Here is a 12135-nt window from a genome sequence, read left to right as displayed (position 1 = left end):
GATCTATTGAATTGGATAGAGCCCCAAAATAATCACATAGCAACAGTGAAGACCATTACCCCAAAAATGACTAACTAGTTGTCCTAGGGACATTACGTGTTCTCGATTTTCTCTTTTAAAATATTGCTGCAAATTCAAAATGATGTCTTTCTGTGAGAAATTGAGTCAATTATCTTTAAGTTCAGGTGTTTCTTTTTGGCTAGTAGGTAAGCTTTGGGTACATTCAGACATGATAATTCTTCCTATGGTTATTCAAGAGTTTGGGTTGCCATTTTTATCATAATTACATGGAACAGTCACAGAGATGGGATCACTTGTTCAAGTGGAGTTTCTTTGACACGCTAAGTGTTAGTGCATTTTTACAATTTGCACTTTGAAACAAAGGACTTTTTTCCAAGAAAAATAATTCAGACATAATATTTCAGGTCAGCTTTTTCAGATCATATCCTGAATGAATAATAAGTGGGGCTTTATTTCATTACATTCATTTCATTACATTTAAGTTTTCTCATGCTGCTAGTTGAAAAAAAATTGTAACTTTTTCCTCAACTTTCTCTGAATAGAATTTTGTATTAAGCATAGGCCCACCAAGCAGACATCCCTTAAACTGAGTGTGCTGTGATTCAAAGCAAGTCAGAGGAAATTCTACATTGGAGGAGGAGGCAGATAAAAGTTTTCTAGGGCCTGAGACTTACACAATTCTCTAATCCAGATGTATTCCCCTCTAGAAATTTGTTTCAATAATATATAAGGTGTTTTTCCAGAGAAACATCACTCATCAACTAACTTTTTTTATTCTTAATAGTTATTTGATTTCTCACTTCCCTAAGTGTATTTTTTTTGAACACTAAAATACTTCCTGTGTCCATGTGTTCTCATTGTTCAATTCCCACCTATGAGTGAGAACATGCAGTGTTTGGTTTTTTGTCCTTGCGATAGTTTGCTGAGAATGATGGTTTCCAGCTTCATCCATGTCCCTGCAAAGGACATGAGCTCATCCTTTTTTATGGCTGCATAGTATTCCATGGTGTATATGTGCCACATTTTCTTAATCCAGTCTATGGTAGGGGGAGGGGGGAGGGATAGCATTAGGAGATATGTTAAATGACTAGTTAATGGATGCAGCACACCAACATTGAACATGTATACATATGTAACTAACCTGCACGTTGTGCACATGTACCCTAAAACTTAAAGTACAATTTAAAAAAAATTGTTTTAAATATTAAAATACTCATCTTGTTTTAATATTTCTGGCCAAAGACAATGAATGAGACAAGGATTAAAATTTACAGTTAAAATATAAGTGTATGCTTCTGACTGAAGATAGTTTATTATAATTTTCTGTGATGTTCTTCTCATTTTGAGAAATTATGAGCTAACAAAATTTTATGGATGAAAAGAAAGTATGAAATGCCACAGAAAATATCTTTTTCTCTTAAAAAAATCCTGTAAAGTTTACAACTGCCAAACTTCTAAATATCAAATCTAATTTTGACTCCCTCTAAAAAATAATAAAGATAAAATTGTAACACCTGAACAACTCAGCTCATCTTGATATATTGATTCTTGTCCATGACCTTAATAGAATCAGTCTGATAAAGCTCTGATAAAAGAGGAGGAGGAGGAAATAGAAGTGGGAAAAGAATTCTTCCATGCTTCATTTTCTGCCCAATTTATTTTCTTTTATTTACTCATCCTAATCACCTCATTTCTATCTTAAATTCAGAACAAAGATTAATAAATGGTTTAGAGTCACCTAATTTGGCCTGGTGCTTGCAATTAAAAGATATGCTTATTTCTAAAGAATCATGCATTGTCCATTTATTTTAAAGACAAGTAGGTCTGCCCCCTACAAGCCTCAGCCAGAATACTACTTAGAGCAGCGTTATAGGCAAAAAGGAATCCAGAAGGGAGCCAGGAAAAATAAGAGAAGCAATTGCCTTTAGCTTCGTGACACTGAGCTGGAGCACTTTGATCTGCACAAAGCTGAGGAACCATTCTGGCAGCTTCAAATGGTAGCCTTCAGGATTTTTCCCCTATTGCATTTCTTCCTGTCAAGTTATTTCCTCCTAGTGTAAGAGAACTTCCTCCCTGCTTCTGTCTCCTTGGGACCTAAAGTCAACAAAACTAATCTCTTCCTTTTTATGAGATCAATAAAGCATATTAGACATGACATTGAAAGTACTTAAAAATTTAAGCCCTGCTTTTTGGAATGCAATCTTTTGTCTTTAGGAATTGTTAAAAAATGTCAATATACAAACATATACATAGCAGTATCTTTTTATACAATATCAAGAATGGGGGAACTAGAGAAGGAAAAAGAACCAAGACAGAAAGACAATATTTAGTAAAATGACAAACGTAAATGCTAACTTAGTGCATTGGGATGTCAGTCTTTTTCTTATTTTTTGAGTTATTCATCAGAAAAATGCAAGTTAAAATAGTAATGAAATATTGCTAGACCACCACCAGGATAACTAAATTAAAAAAAAAAACCTGACAATAAGTGTTTTCAAAGATGTAGAGCAAAAGAAACTCCCACATATTCCTGGTAAGAATATATACCTGGACAACTACTTTGAAGATATGTTTGTCAGTATCTATTAATGCTAGCCATATATATTCACGACCAGAAATTCTATCACTGGTATATATGCACAGAAAAGAGTATTTATAGTCATCAAAAACATGTATGTGAATGTTCACAGATGATATATTCATTATGGTCTCAAACTGGCAACAATCCAAACATCCATCAAGATTAGAAAGAATAAATATTGAGGTATAGGTATACAACAAGGGAATCCAGGCTTGTGCCTATAATCTCAGCTGCTCAGAAGGCTGAGGCAAGAGAATTGCTTGAGCCCAGGAGTTTGAAGCTGCGGTTAGCTATGATCATGCCACTGCACTCCAGCCTGAGTGACAGAATGTGATCCTAGCTCTTTATTTTTTAAATTAATTAATTTGTTTATTTATTTTGAGACAGAGTCTCACTCTGTTGCCCAGGCTGGAGTGCAGTGGCAGTATCTCCACTCACTGCAACCTCTGCCTCCTGGGTTCAAGCAATTCTCCTGCCTCAGCCTCCCGAGTAGCTTGGACTACAGGCACACACCGCCACGCCTGGATAATTTTTTTTTTTTTTTTTTAGTAGAGATGGGGTTTTACCATGTTGCCTAGGCTGGTTGTGAACCCCTGAGCTCAGGCAATCTGCCCACCTTGGCCTCCCAAACTGCTGGGATTACAGGCGCGAGCCACCACGCCGGGCCGTGATCCTAGCTCTTAAGAAAAGTGGTATACAACAGTAAGAAAAGACATTTTACTGATACATGTAAAACATGCAAAAACATAGGGAATCTCACAAACATAATTATGAGCAAAAGAAGCCAGACACAAAAGATTACATATTGTTTGAATTAATTTATGAAGCTTAATGACAGGCAGGCAAAACTTATTAATGCTAATAGAAGAGTGGTAACTTTGGAGGAGTTATTGGCATAGAGGGGCATAAGGGACAATTCTTAGGTAATTAATAGGAATGTTTTGTATCCTAACCTAGGTAGTGTTTATTTAGGAGTATAAATATGTAAATTTGAACTGTACAATTTTCTTAATGTACTATGTACTTATTATATCCCAATAAAGTAATAAACAACAATAACAAACAAGCTCCTGAGTTACTGAAATCAGCCACCATCCCCAGGGAGTCACAGCTATAACGTCATCTTACCACTCTGTTTCTTGCTTCTCTTTTGCTTTTTTGTTCCTGGAAATTTTCTTTAATTTTTATAAGCTTGGCTTTGCATTTGTAAAATTATTTATTAAATTTTACCCAACAAACAGTTTATCAGGGCTTTTTTCAGGATACTTGAACACCTAATTGTTAGGTACTAAATGTACACTAAATGATCTCCTGGCTAGGAATCTCCTATAGCTTTGCTTGAGAGTCATAAAAACTAAGATCATTTTAATAAAATTTGGGCTTCCAAAATATTTTTTTCTCCTTCTTTTCTAGAGCCTCCCAGAGCAAAACTATAAAGGACAGAAAAAAAGTAGCAGGGAGACAGAAAATAAATATTCAAAAAGATTCATTAAATCTGAGACCTAAGTTTGCAAACTTAGATAATGTTTTAATTATTTTATGTAAGACTAATTTATATGCCAATGTAATTGAAACATGATTTTCCTACTGCATTGTAATTGCATTTTACCAACAATACAACGCCATGGGAGAACTTAAATACACCACAAATACATTAATCATTTATATTTGGAGACATGGCTTGAAACAGGATGCACTATGAACAGCTTTATGTTTTCTAACTTGCAATAAGTATAAACATTTTTCTTTCCCTTATTGCTTAGATAGCTCATTTCGTTTATGACCTACCTCAGACTAGAAATTAACTGATGGGAACAGTATCTACACTGTTTCTAAAACTCATATTTTTTTATATATATATATGCACATTCTTGTTTTCTTCCCTTACATAAACATCAAATCCATCAACAAACGCTACTGATTCAACCTATAAAATATATCCCAAATCTACCCTTTTCTCTTCATCTAGATCACCTGTCCCCTTATCCAAGCCACTATTATATCTTTTACCTAGACTATTGTAGTAGCCACTTAACTGGTCTTTTGGCTCCACTTTTGACTTTCTAAAATGTATTCTTCACAGAGCGATCAGAGTGATCCTTTAAAACTCTATTGGACAAAAAACCAAACACCGCATGATCTCACTCCTAGGTGGGAATTGAACAACGAGAACATATGGACACAGGAAGGGGAACATCACACATGGGGGCCTGTTATGGGGTAGGGGGAGGGGGGAGGGATAGCATTAGGAGATATACCTAATGTTAAATGACAAGTTAATGGGTGCAGCACACCAACATGGCACATGTATATATACGTAACAAACCTGCACGTTGTGCACATGTACCCTAAAACTTAAAGTATAATAATAATAATAATAATAATAAACTCTATTGGAGATCAGGCTACTGTCTCCCTGAACCCCAGTGCTTCTTACGGTTTTCAGAACTCCCAATTGCACCTAGCGTAAAAAGCAGACTTCACTCTCTAAAGGGCTTTATGTGATCTGTTCCCTGCTTGACTGTGCTGCTGCTCCATGTCACACCAATCTCTTCTTAAACTCACAGTGCCTCAGCTCTACTAACCTGCTTTCTGTTCTTGAAAACAAGTTTATTCTTGCCTCAGGGCCTTTCTCTTGCTCTTCGTCACTTGGAATGTGCCTCTGACTCAGAACACAGCTGCATCCTTTTAGATTTCTGTTGAAATATTTCCTTATTAGAGAAGCCTTTCCTGGTCAGTCTACTTGAAGCAATTCCACTGCCCTGCTCACTGTTTACCAAATTAAACTGTTTTATTTTCATCTACCATTTACTATTATCTAAAATTATGGAAAGTTGATTATGTGTTTACTTGTCTCCTCTGCATTGATAAATGTAACCCCATGAACTACAGACATTGTTTGCTTTAGCTATCTTCATCCCTAGATGGCCTTACAGCCAACAGATGCTCATTAGTTAAATTGTGTTTTTCAGATCCCTGAACTCAGTCAGTTTGGCTTAGAAGGAAAACCTCTGACGAACTAATCTCACAAAAAATGTCAGTGTCTGCTCATAATTGAGTGTCATCTTTTCCGTGAGTCTGGGAATTTGAGAGAAATCCTGAGAATACATAATAGATATATGGTAAGAGAGTGATCTCAGGAAGGGCTTTCCTGGAGCCCTTCTGTGACATCCTTCTATTTGGGCTATGCTTTGCTATTTTTGTTTCATGAGAGAAAAACAAATTACCTTCTAAAATCTACCCATCAACAGATAACCACAAAAGGAATGTCTACCAATGGTGTACTGGTAAATGTAAAGCAACTGGCTCTCCTGGAGGATAAGGCCTTTTCTGTATGTATCTTTTGCCTATTTCTGTGGTGTAAACACTCATCCCATGGCTGAATTCCAGCAATCTCAAGTCACTGAACATAGACTTGGAAGGAGCCGTGCACCATTGCTCTCTCCAGCTGGCCCAAGAAGGCTCCAGCACACCACTGACATCTACTAGGTGCCAAGAATAATGTAAGGCATTTTATGTTCAGTCTCTCCTATCTTAGCACAATGCTAAAAACTAATTTGTCAGTTATCTGTGAGAGATGAGGAAATAAACTTGGGTAACATGCTCAGATACACATCACAAAAGGGGTAAAATCAAGGTTCAAATTCAAATCTGACTCCAGATACCACATCTTTCATTTGTTTCAGGGAGTAGTAGTAAAGAAACCACCAAAAACAAAGCAACAAACAAGAGTATTGTCAGTGTCAAGCTGCTTCGTAAGATCACAGTTATTTTCCGAACATCCTAGATGTCCCACAGATGATGCAAATTTTATTTTTAGTGTCAACTATATGTGTAGTACATAATTAGTTGGAATGAGAATTCTAAAAGTAGATTAATTAGAGTTCAGTGCACCAACAAAGTCTTGGAAATGCTCTCTCCTCTTTTTTCCCTTCTTTGCTAATTCCCTTTTTCGACATCCTCCTAAAACACGAACGTTTTAGACATCAAGGGCACCAGCCATTGAAAGAAAAAGTGACCCAATATCAAACAGCTTGTGCCTATTTGTTTAGAAATTCTGGTGAAAAACAAAAGATAGATCAGTTTCCAGGATAAAACTGTCAATGAAGTAATAAAGTTCCATGCCTTTGGAAGATGGTGTCACTTCCACCTGCCAGCAATAAAAAGGAGGCGGAGGAGAAGAATGGGCCCAAGTGAGACCATTAATTCTCAAACATTTGTACACATTAGAATCAGCTGGAGAACTTTAACGCACAGAATGCTGGCATGTACCCCAGGGGTTCTGATTCAGATTCAATAAATATACAGTGGGGCTCAAAATTTGCATTTCTAACTAACAATCTCCAGGTAATGCTGAGGCTTTTTGTCTAGTAACCATACTTAAGAGGGGCTCTCTAGATGCCAAGGATTTGTATATGCATGACAGCTGAGAAAATGCTGCTTAAGAGCCTTGTTTCTCAAACTTTACTGCATGTTACAATCACCTGGAGACCTTAAAACCCATGCCTGTGTCTCTTCCCATAGAGTCTACTTAAATTAATCTGGGGTGTAGCTGAGTGTATTGAAATTTTTAGAAGCTCCAGAGGTGATTCTAATGTGCAGCTGAGTTTGATAACCAATGGAAATTGCTCTAATTTTTTCATTTTTTTTCAACTTTTTAGATTCTGAGGGCACAAAGTTTTCTTACAAAGGTGTATGGTGTGATGCTGAAGTTTAGAGTACAATTGAACCTGTCATCAGAAGTGAACTGTGCTTGCTAGGGATCTAGGTTGTATGGTCCGTTTAAGACTCTAATGCCTGATGATCTATTACTGTCTCCCATCATCCCCAGATGGGACCTCTGGTTGCAGGGAAAACAAGCTCAGGGCTCTCACTGAATCTACATTATGGTGAGTTATATAATTATTTTACTATGTATTACAATGTAATAATAATAGAAATAAGGTGCACAATAAATATAATGTGTTCCCATCATCCCAAAAACATACCCACCTCCCCAGTCCATGGAAAGATTACCTTCCACTAAACCGGTTCCTGGAGCCAAAGAGGTTGGGGGCCACTGTTGTATGGTATCTCACAGGCGTTCTCTGGATTTCTTGAATTTGCATATCAGCCTCTAGTGATTGCGGAAAATTTTGTGAACTATATCCTCAAATGTGTTTTCCAAGTTGCTTACATTCTCCTTTTCTCCCAGAAATGCCAATGAGTCACAGGTTTGGTCCCTTTACATAATCCCCTATTTCTCAGAGGTTTTGTTAACTTTTGAAATTCTTTTTTTTTTCTTTGTTTTTGTCTGACTGGGTTTATTTGAAGGACCAGTCTTCGGGATCTGATATTCTTTCCTCATGTTGGTCTATTAGGTTGTTAATACTTCCAAGTATATTATAAAATTCCTGTAGTGAGTTTTTCAATTCCAGAAATTCCATTTGGTTCTTTCTTAAAATGGTTATATCATCTTTCCACTCTTGGAATGTTTTACTTGCTTCCTTGGATTGTGTTTCAGCTTCTCCAGAATCTCGTTTACCTTCTTTGCCATCCAGATTCTGAATTCTGTATCTGTCAGGGCTGATGTTCCTATAGCTTTTGGAAGTTGCTGTCACTTAAACGAAGCTTTTGTTTTTATATTATATCCCTAGAGGGTTTGACTTTGGTTTATGTTGAGTATGGTCTACTGGCTTCGTATTTTTTGTTTTCTTTTTTTTTTTTTTTTTTTTGGTACTTTCAAAGGCCGAGGTTTTGTGCATGATCTTTTTTTGTGGCTAGATTCCTGCATTGGGTTTCACCAGCAATGTTCGCTGGGAGAATTTTTATTTGGTGGTGTAATCCAGGCTTGATCCAGTAGATGGCGACGGCGCGTAACATTAATAGTAAGGGCTGGCAGATACTTAGGCCCTCACCTGTTTTGTATTTCAGTGCATTTGCAGCAGTACTCTCGGGTGTGGGAGATGGGGGAGGCAAGACATGACCCTGTCACCAAGTCCATGGGCCTTGCGGGGACCCCCTCCAATCATTGGGCGGCACTCTTCTTTCCTTAGTGAAGGACCCTGGTGGGCTGCATTCCTCCGTTCCTTAGGGGTGGCCCTAACCGAAGGTTATTAGGTTGTTATGATCCAGCTCCCTGGATCTCACAGCAACCTAACAACCTTAGGTGCCCATTGGTCCTCTGTACTTGGCAGAGTCAGGGCAGGTTGTAGGGTACATCTGTGGTTTATGTGTTGATGCAGTGGGTCAAAGGTGGAGGATCCCTGGGTAGGGCAGGATTGCCATGGTTGTGCAACCGGTGTGGCGCCCCTGGCCCAGGGTTTTTTGCCCAGCAGACAGTTGTGGGGTCTGCCCAGCTCACGCTCCCCTAAACAGGTCTCTTTCCGGGATCTGCCCCAGTAGCTGGACCAAACCAGCTAGTTTTGTCCCAAGCATTCTGCACCCGGATCACTGGGTTGTTAATTGTTCCCATCTGTGGGGGCTCCCTCACGCAGAGCTCGCAAGCAGGCTACACCCTTCCCGGGCTGGTCTTGTGGAGGGAGGCACACCCAGCTACGGCGCCGGCCCACGAGCATATATGCCTCTCTTTTCTTAGTGCTCTGAGAGTAGGGGCTCCTCCTCCCCTTGAGCTTCAGCGACAGATTTCAGCTCAATATTCCTTAGCTGTGTGCTCAAACGTTTGGGTATTGGGACCAGGCCCATTGATCGCCAGGGTTGATTTGGTTGATCTGGCTGGCTAGGCAGGTGTCCCCTTCCTCCTTCACCGCCCCAGGTGCGAACCTCCCAAAGCTGCCCGCTCTGCCGAAAAGGATGACCATCTCCAACAGAAGGATAGAGGAGGACCAGTCTTCAGTCAAGGATATACAAGTAGCTGCGCTCCCCTGCTAGGACCTCCAAACAAGCTTTCCAATGCCTATGGGGGTCGTGGGATCTTTTGTAGCTAGGATTTCAGAGGTCAGTGGTGGGAGTGTGTTGCCCTGCAGTTCTTTCACTTCCTTAGGACCTGTTCAGGGCTGGGAGCTGGTTCTGACATTTGGCAACTCCGTGCAGGGTCCCAGCTTCCTCCCTCTTCCACCTTGTTGTCTGCATCGCCTCTCTATTTACTTTCAGTGTTTTCTCGCAAAAGATCTGTTCAAAGTGTGATGGCTTAGTTGATATTTTGATTTCTCTTGCTGGGAGCGTAGCTTCCCGGCTCAATCTAGTTGGCCACCTTCTCCCCTCTAGTTGGCCATCTTCTCCCCTCAATCCGCTCTGGATTTTAATTCATAGGTTCTATATTCTTTACATATAACTTTCAATGTGTCCTCCTAAAACTTACCCATCCAGAAAGCACTCATTTTCTCAAGTTGCTAGTTCGTTTCAAGCATGTGCTGAACTGTAGAAGTTAGAGTGCCAGCTGAGAAATCCAGTAGACAGTGCCTCTATGAGTTTTTCCTCTATGTCAGTGCCTCTTTGGGTCTCAGTCTCTGCTACTTACTGACTGTGTGATCTTAGTTAAATATGACATTTAACTTCTTTGTTTTGTCTCCTGTTGTAGGTAAGTATAGATTATTATGAGCAGTATATGAAAGAACTTGGAAAATGCTTGGAAATGCTCAAAAGGTCACAGAGAAGAATTATTATTAATGTATAGGAAGATGGTGCTTATAGATGGTACACAATAGATTTTTTTTTAATTAGAGCATCTCTCATTGTCAAAATACAGTCCCAGATTACCTGTTATATGAGAATCCCAAATAATATTGTTAAAGAGTAGCAGCTCATATGCCACTTGCTTGATAAAGTTTTCCAGGGTCCAAAGTAACCAATGTGATTATAATTCTACAGTATAAACATCAAACAGCTTATTCTATTATTACCTTACAGGTATCTCTCCTAATATAATTCACCCATTGAGGACAGAAGCAATGAATCCTCCATAAATATGCTCACTTATGTAGGTTCTAATTGACTAAAAATATATTACTTCTCTGCATATGTGAGGATAAAATATTACTTCTTTTTCATTGTTAAAAGCAAAAAGATACTCAGACTACTCTGATTCCATAAGATGTTTTAAAATAATTATTTAGTAAAAAGAGAAATGTCGGTTTTTTGGGGATGTAAGTTTTTAAAATTCTTTATATAATGGCTCCATCTTCTGGCCATTGAAATAGACTTACCATGTTACAAAATGCAGTTAAGTCTCATACTGCACAAATAAATTAGTATGAGTCAAAAAGAATAACAAAACTTTTTATTCAGAAACTTTCACAAACTTGACTAACTTCTTCACTGAGAATTTTACTTTGGTCATTGTTTAAATTTCATGTGTCTGAATCCTTCTCCTCACCCCGAATTGTTAGGACACATCTTAACAATGTTTGGCTTTCTGGGGATTTATTTTATATTGACACAGTACTTACACAGTACAGATATCTGTACTTAAAAGAACAGTGAGAGAAGCCAAGTCAGGAACATCTCAGTAAACACATTTAAGTTCCATGGACCTCACTGTAAAAGGCCACCTGTAGGATTGATGAAAAGAAATGGATCTACTCTGTGGGTAGTCTCTCCACTTTGTTCACTGTTTCCTTTGCTGTGCAGTTTTTTTTTTTTAGCTTGATGTGATCCCATTTGTCCATCTTTGATTTGGTTGCCTGTTCTTGTGGGGTATTCCTCAAGAAATCTTTGCCCGGACCAAAGTCTTTTCTTGTAACATTCCATAGTTTGAATCATATATTTAATTATTTAATTGATTTTAATTTGATTTTTAGATATAGTGAAGAATAGGGGTCTAGTTTTATTTGTCTGCATATAGATATCCAGTTTTCTCAACATCGTCTATTGAAGAGACTGCCTTTTCCACATTGCATGTTCTTGGCACCTTTATCGAAAATGAGTTTACTGTAGGTGTGTGTATTTGGTTCTGAGCTCTCTATTCTGCAAACTACCCATCTAACAAGGGATTAATAATCAGAATATACAAAGAACTTAAATATCTCTATTTGAAAAAATCTAATAATCTGAATAAAAAATAGACAAAATATTTGAATAGAAATTTCTCAAAAGATGACATACAAATGACAAACAGGTACATGAAAAGGTACTCAACATCATTGATCATCAGAAAAGTGCAAATCAAAACTGCAATGAGACGACATCTCACCCCAGTTAAAATGGCTTACATCCAAAAGACAGGCAATAACAAATGTTAGTGAGGCTGTGGAGAAAAGGACACCTTCATACACTGTTGGTGGGAATGTAAATTAGTACAATCACTATGGAGAACCATTTGAAAATTCCTCAGAAAACCAAAAATAGAACTACCATACGATCCAGCAACCCCACTGTTGGGTATACACGCAAAAGAAAGAAAATTAATATATCAAAGAGATACCTGCACTCTCATGTTTGCTACAGCTCTGTTCACAATAGCCATGATTTGGAAGCAACCCAAATGTTTTTAAACAGATAAATGGATTAAGAAAATACGGTTCTTATACACAATGGGGTACTATTAAGCCACACAAAAAAAAGAGAATGAATTCAGTCATTTGCAGCAACATGGA

Source organism: Pongo abelii, chromosome 11, assembly GCF_028885655.2.
Source record: "Pongo abelii isolate AG06213 chromosome 11, NHGRI_mPonAbe1-v2.0_pri, whole genome shotgun sequence".
NCBI lineage: Eukaryota > Metazoa > Chordata > Mammalia > Primates > Hominidae > Pongo > Pongo abelii.
The sequence above is the reverse complement of the archived record's forward strand: the minus strand, read 5'-3'. Positions refer to the sequence as shown.